This window comes from Telopea speciosissima, chromosome 5 (assembly GCF_018873765.1).
Source record: "Telopea speciosissima isolate NSW1024214 ecotype Mountain lineage chromosome 5, Tspe_v1, whole genome shotgun sequence".
NCBI classification, from domain to species: Eukaryota; Viridiplantae; Streptophyta; class Magnoliopsida; order Proteales; family Proteaceae; genus Telopea; species Telopea speciosissima.
Genome location: NC_057920.1, coordinates 13,983,085 through 13,999,242, shown reverse-complemented (window position 1 = coordinate 13,999,242; position 16,158 = coordinate 13,983,085). Strand labels below are relative to the sequence as shown.

The window sequence follows — 16,158 nt, the reverse complement described above, 5'->3', positions numbered from 1 at the left end:
CCAGAGTTTCAGATACAACCCTAAAATCATAGAAGTACCAACAGATATAAACCAAGCCATTGCTTCTGGCATTGAACACATTGTTTGTTTCTTCTTTCTTCAATGTTGAACAGCCTCTTGTATGTATGCCTATTAATTCTCCAAATGTCCTCTCTCTAGTGCATTCAACTTTTGTCCTCATACCCTTTATACATTTTCTATGTCTCTGTTCATAGTATCTAAGGATGAAGCAGAAAGAACCAAACAGTTATTATATTACCAAAGTATCCATCACCCTCTCATGTTCCAGAATATTATGTTCATATCCCTACTGGGGAGAATGGATATCAGAAATCTGCTTCTTCAACAACCTAACAATCAGGTATAATACTTTGAGCAGAAAAAGGCATTTCCAAGAATGTGAATGAATTTACTAGGAGAACAAAGTACTCACCCTTCATAGAAAAGGCCAGGCCCAATATCAAGAATGCAGACCAGATGATGAACTGCATTGTCAATGTTCACATGGTCGTCGAATAGGCAGGATATGAGATCATAGATGAGGTAACCAAGAGTCACCACCAAAGTTTTTTGCAGGGGCCAACAATAAGATCAAGTTCATCCCTGGAATTCTGTCCATAGTATAATCACAATCATAACCGTGTTTTTTTTAGCTGAACTGGTAGACTACCACATAACCTCTCCAATCAAAATTTAAACTCCACAAACAGTAATCAGCTGAGAATAAAGTTCTCTAGTATTTTATGAAAGTTCAGAGTGAAGGATTCCCTAGAACGAAGGAAATATCGAACCAAAGCCATCTGGATTTTGGGAGAAAGAGTAGTGAATACCTGAGAAGGAGAAGATATAGAATCCAAATGACAAACGGGGCACCGCCAGTCCTCAACAGAAAGAAAACACAAAGTGACAGCCAAGGAAGCTTGGAAATAATGCAGTTGCAGAAACCGAATGAGCGTTTTTGGGAAGAATTTTCTAAGTACAAAATCTGCAATCCATGAAATAAGAGCCCAAACCAGTAAATTGCTACTGTAATCATAAAAGTAAATCCTAGTTAGTCACTGAAACACTCAGTTCAACTAATTAAATAGAAGTAACCCATGGTCCAATATGTGTCTCCCTTTCAAAGATCATCAGATAAGCCTCTGTCACCTGTACTACACTGCATGTATTATCTGTTACAAAGTCCCAATCCATTGAATTAATCAACATCCATTTGTGAAAATTCCACAAAAAACAAGGTTGCAATGAAATTAAAATGTTAACAAACCATTATATCTCACCAAGAAGTTATCAGTAAATCCAGCAAATTGAAATTGAACTGATGCTAGTTGCAAAGAATACACATACCTTAGTATCTATTGAATAACAATGCAAAACCCAGATTCGGATAAGCATTGATGATGGATGTAATACATATCGATGGCTTGATAATTGGCATCCAAATGGTGTTCTCCTTTCCAGATATAGAGATCGTAATGTAAGACTAGAACCAAAATACAAATGGTGTCTCTGGAAACAGCCTCTCCACAAAGCGGGGTTAAGGCTGCGTACATTATGACCCTCCCCAGACCCCGCAGTGGCAGGAGCCTCGTGCACTGGGTACGCCCTTTTTAATGTAAGACTAGAACCAGAATAGATTTAATCCCAGGCAAGATCAAATAGAAAACCCTCCAATAAACAACATATCATATGAGGGAACCAAGAGAACAATGGGAACTCAAATGAGGGAACAATTTCCTTGGTTGAAGTAACAAATAAAAACCCACAAATTTGTAACCTGTTGAAGCAGCAATGATGTTAATGTGGTAATCTTCAAGAAATCGATGTGATAACCAGTTGAAAGAAATCCCAGCAGCTTATAGCACTCTTGAGATCGATTTGAACAAAAATAAGGTTTGGAATCAAGAACCAATGGAAAGGGATGGGGGAATGGAATGGGCATCTCACCTTAGGCCTCTCACCTATCGTATCGCAGGATTTCAACATTGCATAAGCAACTTTTAAATTCATTCAAATTCGTGTACAATGCTAGCTTCCCTTACAAACTTATATAGAAGACTCGAAAGTAGACTTAGACACTAAAAAGGAAAGGCATAACCTATCCCTAACTAATAAGGTAACATAAATTGACTAAGAAAGTGAAATAATAAAGGAAATAGACTCAAAACAAGACTCTAACTAAACTAATGAAATAAATCCCGTTTTCCTACTTTCTAGTTTCTACTCATAGTTATCAAGGCGTCGCCATGGCGTCCAGGCTCCTTGGTCGCCTTGGACGGCTTGGGCGCTATGGCTGGCGCCTTGCTGCCATGGCTGTGTCGCCTTGATTTTTGCCCCTCTAAAACGCCATGGTCGCCTTCCTGCCTTGATAACTATGTTTCTACTCATATTTTAGGCTCATTAACTTGGCCAATGACAAAGTAAACCCATTGGATCAAAAGCCCAACACCTACATAACCCAACCCAAAACTTATTTTCCATAAAAAAAGCCCTTTAGATGACTTATCTGAATCAGATCGAATCAGATATAATGTGAGATCTGATAAGATGGCCAAAGTTTCTTTTATTATCCGAGATAGGATTTGATGCCCAAGGCCTAATACTTCCAATAATTTAATTGAAGTTTGGTCTAGTTAATCTTCCATATTGTTAAGACCAAGAGGAAGTGGTGATTTGGTCTTATGGCATGCATATTCTTCAAAGAAATTCACATTTGCCTCTGGAATTTGATTAGATCAAAATCCCAAAAAGCCCCTTGGCATAGGATTGTCTGGTTCAATTCAAATATACCAAGGCATGGTTATATTGTTTGGCATGCTTTGACTCAGTCTCTTCCTACACAAAAGTTTCTTCTCGAGAGAAATCTCTCCATACCTAATTATTGTCTTTGTTGGAATTCTAAAGAGAATATCGAACACCTTTTCTTCTTCTGTCCTTTTTCTAGATCTGTTTGGAAAATGATCTTTAGCAAGTGTTGGCCTCATCAAAGAACTATCATTCCCTTTTAGAGAAAGTGGAGGTGGATTTTAAAAACAATTCAGTGGTAAATCAATCTCAGACACCATTGGTAAGCTTGCCTTTAGCGTTGTAATTCATCATATTTGGTGGGAAAGGAATAAAAGAAGATGGACCTCCATGTCGTGTATTATAGAACAGATCAGAGAAGCTATTTCTTTTGAGATCAGACATATGCTTCTTCCAATTCATTCTGCGAGCCCAGACAGAATAAGAAATAGGCATCTTACTATTAGTTGGAACCTTCCTCTTATTTCTCCCCGGGCCCCAGTTTTTATGTATCATCTTTTACTGATGTTTCCCTCCCCCCTGGCTTTTGATGTATCACCTTTACCGTTGCACAGAGGGCAGGCCTTGATGCAAGGTAAAGGTTGCTCCATTGTGACTAAGTGGTCACGGGTTCAAGTCTGGAAACAGCCTCTCTGTGAAAACAGGGGTGCGGCTGCATACATTATGACCCTCCTCAGACCCCGCATTGGCAGGAGCCTTGTGCACTAGGTACGCCCTTTTTTTTCCCACCCCCAGGTTTTTTATGTATCATCATTTTATTAGTTGTTTATAGTTCTCTTAGGGGCCCCCTATTGTCTTGCCTATGGGCTTTGTTATTTGTACTCTGCTTTTTCCCTCAATTTATTTTCCATTCACCCAACAAAAAAAAAAAACAAGTTCGGGTTGCAACCAAATAATTTCCCAGCATTAATAAAGCAAGTCTGTGGAAGTAAGTGTGTGTGAGAGAGAGAGAGAGTACACATACCTAGTACTGGATTGCAAGAAACTGGTAAGGATGATGAAGAAGACAGTTGAGAGAGAGAGAGAGAGAATACACATACCTGGTACTTGATTGCAAGAAACTGATAATGATGATGAAGAAGAGTGTTGGAAGTCTGAAAACAGTGAGGAATACGGAACTTGCTTGAGGGGAGTCCCAAAAGAGAGTACTGTGTATGGGAAAGAGAGAGAGAGAGAGAGAAAGAGACATTAAGATCAAGAATATCTCGCTTCACCTATAGGAAATGGAACTACTAAGAATAGGAGGTTGGTGCAACGTCTCAAAACCCACAAACTTTTTTAAGACATGATACACATTCACTTCCACAATAGAATATACGCATTACTTCAAGTTAAGGATCAAATTGAAAAAAATTAAAAAACAACAAACTCTGCCAAGCAAAAAGAGCAACTAACCTTCATAACTGTAATTCCGAAGCAGAGAACTGACCACATGGCTTGTTGGATCGTCCCCAGCAGAACCTTCCGTGATCTAAGACGTAGAAACCTCTCCCAACAATCCACAGGCCCTCGAGGCTGGCTGTTGTTGTTGTTGGTTCACAACAGCCAGCCTGGGCCCTTCATGTCCTTTATTTACATCCTCAGCAACCTCGTTAACTCTTGGCCAAGGTTAAGTGCGAATCACTTACGGAAAACAAAAATGTGGAATCGGGCAGTGACAATTTCGATCCGGATTGAATCGGATTCGGCCACAAGAACCTTAGAATCGGTTCACATATCCAAAAATAGGGAAATTTCTAAAGTTTTGGGTGTGAATACAGTGTGTCGGATAGGTCAGAATCAGGATCGATCACGGCCGATTCAACGATACGATTCCCAATTCTTAAAATCTTGCTCTTGACTCATCTTCATCCGAGAGACTGGCTCTCACCCCACAACTTCGTCCCTAATTATCTTGGGCTCTTCATGCCATGGTTTGAAATGTCGGATTGAATCGATATTGGTCACACCCGATCCCAAGATATAGTCAATACTAGTAAGTTCATGTGGAGCATGGTTTGAGGTATCGGATCAGATCAGCCGATATTGGCCGGATCCGATCGGATCGGTCAATATTTATCGGATTGGATCGGTATCGATCGAGGCCGATCCTAAGATTTGACTGATACAACAAGGTTTGATTGGATCGTTGATTGGATCGCCCAACTCAGTTGGATCGGTCGATCCGATCCAATTGAATATTTTTTTTATTTTTCAAAGTTTTTAAGTTTTTTTTTTTAGCTTTTTATATTATCTTGACCGATACCAACCGATTTTGATCGATCCAATCCAGATAATATCGGCCGATCCGATCCCAAGATCACAACACCCACCAACTCTGACCAATACATGACCCGATCCATAAAAAAACGATTTTGGGGGGTTTTTGGACCATTCCTGACCGTTTTGGACTGATCCGATCCCTATCCAAAAAGGTTTCGGCCATGACCGATTCCGAGTCTGATACCTGAATTTTGAACCTTGATGTGGAGTGGTTGACAAACTGGGTAATTAGGATCGGGTGATTCGATCCGATCCGATACGACATGACTATCGTTCAAAAGGGCTTTAAACGCAGGTTTCAGTTTTATTCTTCCGTGAACCTGCAAGGCATTGATTCAGGGACTTCGGAGCCCCAAATCCACGAGAGTAAGAAGGTTTCCTACCATGTTTTAATGTGCAATTGATCTAAGGGGAGATTTCACCGTTTTGATTTGCTAGATTAAGAGCTATTGAAGCTTTTTCCACAACTTCTCCTCTCTAACAGTGTTCAAGGTAAGAACTCCATCTTTCTGTTGATTTTTTTTATTTTATTTTTGATGATAAAACGAAGTATATTCAAACCAGCAAGCTTAGATTACACTATCTACATCAGAACCTAAACAAGCATTGCGAGCCATATTCTTAGCTAGGAGCCTACACATTTTGTCATCTATCCTTCTAAACTTTATACCCGGTTAGATAAGTACATAAATTGTTTAACCCAAACTAATGGCCAGGCACCTCGGGTTGGAACAGGTAGTGTATCTGGAATCAGATCATTATCCCCTCAGATCTCCTTGATTTTCAACCCCAAGTCCATCGCTCGATCACAGCCTTTGCGGATCACAAAAAGAACGGTTACTATGTTTGCAGAATTAACAATAGTTCGTGTACCAAAAAACTTTAGTCTACTATGCAGCAAAAAGATATAGGACCATCGTGCGGTTGTTAGACCTGATTTAGAGAATCCTGCACATATCAACACAGGATTTAAAGAATCCTGCGGTTATTAGACCATCTTTCTGTTGATTTTGTCCACCATGGTTCGTGATTTAGGTTACAATACACAATATCGAATTAGTTTACCATTTTTTCCACCATGAATCATGATCAATCAATGCCTTGTGTGAGCATTTGGCAACCATTTTTTTATGCAAAAACAGAGATATATTTTCAAGGGTAAAGTACCTACACTGTTCTCTTGTAATACATAAAAGGATCTTTTCTCGACAGCCAGATTAGCATGGTTAGTAATAAATTCTAACAAAAAAGGATCTTTTTTTTTTTTGGTAGACACTCTTGTTCGAAGGTCCAAAATTTGAAGACAAAGGTATATGATTATATGAGAGGCCATGGTAGGGGTGTCAATTTTGGACTGGAACCGGTAATCGGACCGAAACCGTCCCATTAGGAACCGGAACCAACCCACCCAATAGCTTATTGATCCGGATCTGGTCTGGTCTCCAAAACCGTTAAGGAATCGTTGGAACCGAAATAAATGCATATACTTTAACTTGTCTTGCACCATTTTTTATGTTTTAAAATGTTAAAAGATGGTTTTAGATATTTTAACATACAGTTAAAGTGACTTTTATTATACAATTGTTGTCTAGTTGCTATTAGAACATGACCAAGACTAAGCAAGACACTTGGCCCCCTCAAATTCTAGTATTCTACCCCTCTCATATCTATTGCACATAGAGGACACACACACACTAGTAGTTAATGAATTGCTTTTGGAAGATTCTAGCTTGCTTGACATTTCTAGTTCCAATGGAAAAAATGTTTTACATTTGGCTACTCAACAAGGGCATGTTTGGACCGGATTAGGAACCGGAACATCCATTAGTTAATGGTCCTAGATCTTAGATTTGGAACCAGTGAGCTTATTAGTCCGGATCTGATCTTGACACCTTAGAGCCAAAACCGCTAGAGAACCAGACTAATAGCCCAGAACCGGACCAGTTGACACCCTAGGCCATGGCCATGCTGAATGAGAAGGTGAGGAAAGAAAGCCTGGAATTGCCTTATTAGTACACCAAACTTCATTCACAGTCACTCCCGACAGAGTAGCATGCTCAAGACCTTTAATAATGCTATGAACTTCAGGTTTAAAAAAAACGATGAGAGGTTAGAGTCCTGACACGACCAAAATAATTTTCCAATCTAACAAAATGTAATAAGACCAATTGGAAGAGTTTAGTCTCGTGTTAAACTTTCCTGCGCAGGTCAAAACAGGAAAATTTTACCATGGTAAATGTTCCAAAAGAGGAATAGGTATTGCCTTCTTAAAGGCATCGTTACATCACAACGGGATGATTTTTTGTTTTTGTTTTTTTTTTTTGTGGGGGGGGGTGGGGGTGGGGGGGGGGGGAGAGGTATAAATCACAAATCCACCGTTCAATACGGAATAAAGTTTTGACTAGATCAGGTTTATCTAGCCCTTGAGTAACCTTGTTTCTAATGTGCCAAATAAAATAACCAAGTAATAATAAAAACATTAAAGAACCAGGTGAGTGAGGGTTTATTAAGCTATTTATGAAGAAAAAAGGACATGCAGAGGTGTTCCATTGAGGGGTGGGAAAGAAACTTTGTCCTCAATCCCAGAGGGTCAGCAGTCTAGATATGCTTAGACCAACATGATAGGAATAAGTGTTATATGGATTCGATATAAGAGCCACAAAGCACACAATAAGGCGCGATCTATATCCATTTCAAAATAGTCTCGTAGACTGGAAATCCTGCATGTAAGATACGCCAAAAAAATATCTTAAACTTGGGATGTAATTTAAGTCTCCAGAGAAATTTCCACTAGGTTGTACTCTTTAGTTTCTAAGGAATTAACTTCTTTAATAGGAAAGAAGCAACTAGTTTGGTGCTAAAATGACCATCCTTGGCTAAAATACACCACCAGTTGTCATCATAATTTGTTAAAGGAGTGCGTAAAATATTGGAAATAAAACAGTAGGAAGACATGAAGAAAGTAAAGCAATATCCCACTGTCTTCAGGTAGTAAACATACAAACCTTCTCCATATTCTGGTTGCTTGATAGAGAAGTGGTGATGGAAAATCAAGGGATAGAAGGTATCCAAGGGTCATTCCAGAAAAATGTTTTCAGTCCATCTCCTATCTGCCTTAGGATTACCTGTTTAAGGGTAGGTAAAATATGGGTTATGCTATTCCAAGTCCAAGATCCCATTTTCTTCAGAGTCCTAATATAAAAAATGGAGGATTTGGGGAAGTATTTAGCCTAAAGAGTCCTAGCCCAAAGGGAAGAAGGGATAGAGATTACTCTCCAACAAAATTTTAATAGGAGAGTTGAGTTATGTGTTTCGGCCTTGTGGAATCCCAATCCATCCTTGGATTTGGGAAGACAACATTTGTCCCAGTCTATAAGAGAAGTCTTTATTATGTGACTCATCATTACCATTCCAAAATTGGAGGGAAATAGAATCAATGTTCTTACAGACCTTGAGAGGAAAACAAAACAAGACATTATGTTACGTAAGTAGAAATTGAAGGAAGCACATATTGAATTAAAAGTCTTCTCCCTGCATAAAAAAGAAAGCTAGTTTTCCAAAATGTCAGTCTCTTCTTACTTCTATGCACCACAAAGTCAATTTCTTTTACTTTAGAACGGCCATGGAAAAGATTGGTGCCCAAATAAATTGAATCTTTTGGCATTTCTTTAATGCCAATAATGGAGCATAAATGTATCCTATCCAAAGAAGACACATTCTTACTAAATTGAATCTCACTTTTGTCAAAATTGATTTCTTGTCCTCACAAGTCAGAAAAAAACGTCAAGGACAGTTTAATGGCAAAGAGACCCTCAGCATTGGCTCTACAAAAGATAAAGGTATCATATGCAAACAATAGGTGACTGATTTTAGGGGCATTTCCGAGCCACTTTATTACCACGAAACATACTCAGATCTCTCTGTAGGTGGAGTATGGAGAGGAGTCTTGATAACACCTCCATGACCGATATGAAAAGGTAAGAGCTGATGGGGGTACCTTTGGCTTATACCCCTTGTATCCCCGAAAAAGTCAAAAGGGCTTCCCTCAAGTTTAATAGAAAGAGAAGCGTAGAAAATGAAACCTAACATGATGCAGAAAAGAATGGAAATTGCAAACAACAATCACACGATGAACACAAGGATTTATGTGGTTCGGCAAGATTGCCTACATCCACTGTGAGATTAGATATGGTTTACTATCAATGGAGAATATGGTTACAGCTGCTAGTCCTCACACCTCTCTCAGATTGCAATACAGAGAAAGAACCCTTACTACATATTTATAGCAAAACCCTAACAAGGAAGTACATGAAATGAGGGAAGAGATGAGATTTCCCCATTGAAAATCAAAACCAAGGAAATAAAAAATTGCCTTAACAAACCCTCATTCCAATTTGTCATAGGCTTAGGATATGTCTAGTTTTAATGCCACATAACCACCGTTTCTTTTCTTGTGATCTAAATAATGGAAAATCTCTTGAGCAATGACAATGTTGTCAGTGATTTGCCTACTTGGTATAAAGGCTGCTTAGTAGGGTGAAATAAAAGAATGAAGGTAAAATTTAACCGGTTGGCCATGATTTTTGCCAAAATTTTATAAGAAACATTACAAAGGCTAATTGATCTAAAATCCTCAACCCTAGAAGCCTTGTCAAATTAGGAATTAGGCAGATAAGAATATGGTTCACACTATGGGGAATCAAACCTTCAAAAAAAAATTTAAAGACAAAAGAAAGTAATCAGAGGCAATAGTATCTCAAAAGGTCTGATAGAAAAAGGCTTGAAAGCCATCCATCCCTAGAGCTTTAAAAGGTTCAAGAGAAAATACTACCTTCTTGATTTCCTCAAGGATGGGGAGAGAACACAGGGACTGTCTGTTCAAGTTTGAAATTACAGGAGAAAATAAACATTCAACAAGCCCAGAGTCAAGAGGGTTAGAGGTAGAAAAAATAGCCTTAAGATGTTCCGAGAAAACAAAGGATATATCTTTAGGGTCATCAAGTCTAGAACCCTCAGATGAAGTAATAAATTAAATCCTCATTTTTCTTGAAATTGGTCTTTGAAATGGCGTGGTAAAATCTGGTATTTTCTAGCTCCATCCCTAATATAGATAATCTAGTATTATCTTAGCATTTGACAACCTCGACTATGATGATTTAGGTTATTTTCATGAATCATGATGTTTGTGATGACTTATATTCACCCGGATGCTTTTTTGTCGAAATTTTCCAAAGCTCGTACCTACTGTTAAACAACCCAAAGAGTTTGCAGATGTGCTTGTTCAGATTGAATTGAAGTAGAACTTGAAGAATCGTCATATTGTCGTTCTTCAGGGATGTGAAAAAAGATTATTCCATACCAATTGTTGAAGTCGACATATTACTTGTTGAAGCCATCGTTGGAAGCTGTCATAAAATTTATTGCACCATTTGTTGGAGGTTGTCATTTGCTTACCGCAATTAATTCATTTCATCTAGTAATGCAACTTCTTGTATTGCGGTTGTATGTTGGTTTCTCTTTCTTCTTCGCATTATGAAGATGGACAAGCTCCAAGATCGGAGCTCACTCTGATACCAAACTCCAAAATAAAGAAAGTATAAGTTGAAGAATAAAACGAAAAATATTTCACTAATGATAACAGATTCACACAATAGATGGGGACTCTCTCAACCCAACAAGAGGATTCATTCAACTCTCAAAGAAACTTTAAGTTCATACAAAAAATAAGATTCAAAAGATTCTTTCAAACTATCAATTCTCATTTTATAGGGGATGATGAAGAAAGAGACATTAGAGGGGGGGGAGTGTAGACACTGAATTTTGTCACCCCCGACGATGATGACAATAGGACACAGACAGACATCGATATCTCTCTCAAGAAGGACTTTTGCCCTTGCACCCAAGCCATACCACCCTCACATCCCTAAAAATGATTTATGAGGCCACCAAATGCTAAAGGAGGTACTGCTCATCTTCCCTGACTACGGCGCCCCGCTATGAAGAGTCAAAAGGGAAAAAACCCCAATAAAGACTTTTGGAAGCATGCCCACACAAACCCGTAATACCGTGTACTTGTGGGGGATCACACTGCAACGTCAATGCAAATGTCATCACCATGACATCACTATGATGACGCGGGCCTTAAGCCCTTCCAACGAGAAAAAATCGCGTCGCCGTGCAGAGGGGGAGACCATAGGATTGTGTCAACCAAATGACCTGATCTGCGGCACCACGCAAATTTTGTCTGCGAACCACCTCTCATTGACACAGAAGAAGAGGCCTTAACCCCCCTTTACTCCGTCCTCATTCCCTGTTTTATGCTCTTTAAGCCATTTCTAAGCCTTTTCAATCCTTTGTATTGCTTTGGTGCCCTTCCATTCATGAGTTAGACTGCGGTCACTCTGTCCAAGGACTGGGTAGCCTAGGACCCCCCTAGCCTATATTTGTCCATTTATGGCCATTATTCTGTCTGTATCAGAGTAGTCAAAGCATTTTAGTCGTTACTCTGTCCGAATCTGGGTAACAAAAATATCATATACAACCATTACTCTGCCCAAAGTCTAAGTAACGAAAACCCTTTTTACATAGCCATTACTTTGTTCGACAAGAGAGAGGCAACCTGATCATCCGTCTCCACTTGAAACGTGGGACACTGTATATTTCATATTTGGTACATTTTCCTTTATTTCTTTTGTTTCTTGACAGATATTTGTCTCTTTCTTTCTTAGTATTTATGGAACAATGCAGACCATTAAAATAGTTCACTTTAGTGTAGATAGTAAAAAAAATTTATGCTTTTCTTTCTTATGTTTTGATGCATCATAATCTAGCATTGCATGTTGGTATATGACGTGTTATTAAAGGAGAATTTTTAGAATCTAGCATCTAGTAGAAAGACCTGATGATATGGAGTGCTAATACCTTCCCACGCTAGCAACCTGACTACTTACCCAGAATCTCTGACCAGACCAGATGGAATCATATAGCCCTTTCCATTCATCCTGGATGGGACTACACCTATTGGGTCCTAGGCCAAAATCCTAGGTGGCGACTCCATTTTTATTTTAATTTATGAATCATGATCCCAACTCCTTATGTTAATACATCGAAATGAATGTCATTCACAAACCCTTGTCGCCAAGGGACCACAGAAACCTAACGGATCTCACCTGCAAGGTGGAGAAACCCGCATCTGGAGGCCGCAGTACTACAGGGAGAAAAGAAAGAAAAAAAAAAAGAGTCGTTGGCTCTTGGGAAAGAAGAGAGACGTTAGAAGGAGAGGAGAGTAAATGGGGTGCAACGTCATCAGTCTCTCTCTCTCTCTCTCTCTCTAACATGTGTATGGGCACACATAACCGATTAGGGGAGATGGTTTTACCAGTACATAAAGGTAATCTAGGGGATTTAAAAATACCAAGGGAAAAGGGAGGATGAAATATTGCCTTTTTTGGGGGAATCAGAAAAGAAGTTCATGGTAGGGGACTTTGAGTAAATATAGGGTGATTGTAGGAGACTGATAGTAATTGCCCCTAAATGGATTTGTTAAATGGACCTTTGTTGTCAAAAGCTAGGTTTTTTTATATAGACCATTGTTATATCATATATGTGGATACAAATGGCAATGGCTTTATAGCTGGGTATCAGGTATCACGTATGTGGATACAAACGACAATTGTTTTATAGCTGGGTATCAGGTATCACCCCACCTCTATTGAGTGGATAACACGAGTGAGATGCATCAATCTTTAGGATTTGCCAAGATCACTTTAACTGACAAAATTATAATAAGGAGGCATCCTGGTGTCACCAAGTATGTGAATTGACAATTTTTTTTTTTTTCTTTTGATAAAAGATGAATTACCAAGTTATAATCCTACTTCTTTTTTTTTCTTCCCATTGTCATATTCTCAAAAGCCATTTAATGTATATTTAATGCTATGCAAATTAACCCCATCTCATTGTTTTTTCTTCAAATGTTCTAATGTCAAAGGTTGGGTAGCTATAAAGCATGGATTTTAAAGTTCTGGATTCAACCATAAATAGGAGAATATGTTCAGTTTGGAATACTTCGGCCTCGTTTCACCATCCATCTGTGAGTTGGGTCTCTTAGAACTCACGCATTGGTGATTGGATCACTGTATATTGTGATGGAACCTTCTTTTTTGGTAGAATATTGTGATGGATCCTTCACCAACAATAAAGTTGGGTGTGGTTGCACTACTTAGAATAGCTCGGGCAATGTTATATTTGCTATCGCAATGGCTATCCCTTCTCCTTCGATAATCATGCATGAGATTCAAAGCTTTTTTCGACGCTGTAGAGCATGCCTTAACACGAGGATTCAAATATTTGATGATTAAATTTGATTTCACTAATTCTTTCGTTAAGTGCACCAAACATCCTCCATGGGTTATTTATGGCTCTCTTTACCGTGTGATTTAATTAGCTGATTTTGATGCTACCTCCTTTAAATTTGTGTAGAGAAACTAACCAACCAACATATATAGTGACGAAACTTTTGCTTTCTGTTGGTCAACGTTATTTGGACTTTGAATATTTGCCCTAGCAGATCCAGGTGGTTGTCTTAAGAGATCTTAGGGGTTGCAAATGTGCATAGTTTAATCAAAGTCTCGATGCCCTTAGGAGATGCCTGTGATCGGATACAAATCCTTTGCAGTGCTTAATCTTGCGGTGCCTTTGCAGTTCGAGTTTGCGAGCTCGACACGTGTAAGATGCTTCATCCAGCGGTGCGAGCTCGAGTAGCAAGAAAAAAAATAATAACAATTGGGTATGCTCGAGCTTGCACCGTTGGATGAAGCATCATCCACGTGTCGAGCTCGCAAACCCGAACTGCAAAGGCACCGCAAGATTAAGCACTGCAGATGATTTTTATCCCCTATGATCTCCTTTTGTAGTTTTATTTAATTCCATATAATATATTTTTCTTTCGTATTTTTTTTTAAGAAACATCTTTTATATTATGTTGAAGTATGGATCACACAGTTAAGTAGTTAACAAAAAATTGGGATACAAAATCATAATCTGATTTATCTTAAAAAATATAATTAAATACTTTTTATAAACCATCATACTAAATTAATCATCAAATACAATCAACTTATTAGTGTTTTTTTTTTTTATATTAGATTTAGGCTACCTTTGGTATCATTTTTCTTTTTTATTTTTGCCAATTTAACATAAATCATTAATGAAAACCATTTTTTATCAAAACATAAAAATGGTTTGGTAACCAATAGACATAAAATGGTTTTTTTGAAGAAATTGGTTTGGTATTCCCATGTACAAAATGGTTTTTTAAAAAAGGGGTTAAGAGATGTTCCCTTCACCCACTGTCTTTATAACTCCTTCAGCTTCCCAAGCCATTTGAGTTAAATTGCAAAGCATAAAAATCATATTCATGGATGAATGGATCAGAGATGGATTTGTACAGTAGAACATTGATAATGGAGTGAATAGAGACCCGAGATGAGGGATTTATGGGAATGGAGTTCTGCGGTTGTGGTGTTCATCTCTCTCCCTCCCTCTAATTTTTTTTACTCCACTGTAAAATCACCCTACCGGTTTGTATCGCTTTTTTTATATACAAATTTTCCACTTCCTCTTCTTCTTCTTTGGCCACCGCCCCATCCATGGCTTCCAAAATTCCAATCCCAAGTCGTTCTTTTTAAGGCTGGACAAATTAGGAAGGGTCTGGATAAGAATCTTCAGAACTCAAACAAAATGTTAGATTTCTTCACGCTGTAATACTGTTTATCCCATCTTGAATATAATTTCTCTCCAAATTTTTAGCTTTTTGTTTGAAAGAAAGAAAGAAAAACTTCTCTTTTCTTCTCTCTGGATGATGATTTGTTCCCAATTTTCAGATCGAGGTTTTCGTTGAGCGTTTCTTAATGGCAAATATTGTTCGTTTTTTAATGGCAATTCTGGTTTGTTCTCTTGGCAGCTCCATTCCAAGGAGCTTCTCATCTTCCTAATCATCTCTTCTCTGTCAATCTCTTTTTTCTTCATCAAAGTACAAGGGTCTGTTCTATATAGGAAGGGAGAGGAAATCAGATGTTGGATGGGCGCGTGAGGAAGATACTGAGACGGGAAGAGAATGGATGGGGTATGATGTGTGAGTGATACAGAGAAGGAGAGAGACATTGAGATTGCAGGTGCCGGGAAGAAGAAGTTTTCTTTTTTGTTTTTTTAAAGAAAGAAGATGAGGGAAGAACAAAAAGATGGAATTGAATATTAAAAAAATAAAGAACAACAACGAAGCACAAGAGTGCATTCCTAGAGTGGGTTTCCGGTTTTGTATGAGCCACATGTCAATTCATTACCATGCAAGGAGAATCCTCTCCCTCCTCCTCGTACGAGGAGCTGAGCCGGATTGGGAGTAACAGATCTGGTCTTCGTTATCTCTGCAACCTAGGAACACAGGAGGAGAAGTGAAAGGGGACAGGAAGAAGAAAATGGGAGATTGGGGGGGGGGGGGTTGCAGGGGTTGAGGCGGGAGAGGAAGATAGGAGATTTGTGGGGGAGGAAGAATGAATGGGGGGGGGGGGTTGTAGGGGAAGGGGTGGGGAGCCGATGAGCAGGGAATGGCTGCAGGGAAGAGGGTGAGAAGAAGACGAAGAAGAATAAGAAGAAGAGAGGGGGAGTGGGGCTTGACTTTCTAATAACAAAACCGAATGACGTTTTTACCCCCACTTTTGTGACATATAAGCAGATATTCATTAACATTGAGCGAAAAAATAAAACAAAAATAGCTTTTGGCCAAAACACAAAAATGGGTCAAGAGTCGTTTTTGGTTTTTGATTTTTTTCAATCTTTTTTAAATAGAAAAAGGATCCATAAGCAATACCAAATACAACAAAAAACGTTTTTTAAGGTAAAAATTCAAAAATAAAAACCATACCAAAGATAGCCTTAGATACCTATAAAATTTATTTATTATTTTTTTAATATTTCACGGGCAAGGATCGATTAAACCCAACGCATTGCGACTCTACAAATTCACCCCAAAAAGTAAGGTTCCGTTTGGTTGCAAGGGGAATTAAAGGAAAGAGAAGTGAAATTTTTTTTTTT

The 16,158-nt window shown here is 38.6% G+C and overlaps 1 long non-coding RNA gene across 1 annotated transcript; it reads right to left on the bottom strand.

Moving 5' to 3' along the window:
• Positions 1–395: 395 nt before the first annotated feature.
• LOC122662383 lies at positions 396–1,150 on the bottom strand. Its single transcript, XR_006333013.1, has 2 exons — positions 831–1,150; positions 396–611 (listed from the first exon to the last, which is right to left on the bottom strand). It is a non-coding gene; the product is annotated as an uncharacterized LOC122662383 (long non-coding RNA).
• Positions 1,151–16,158: the final 15,008 nt, after the last annotated feature.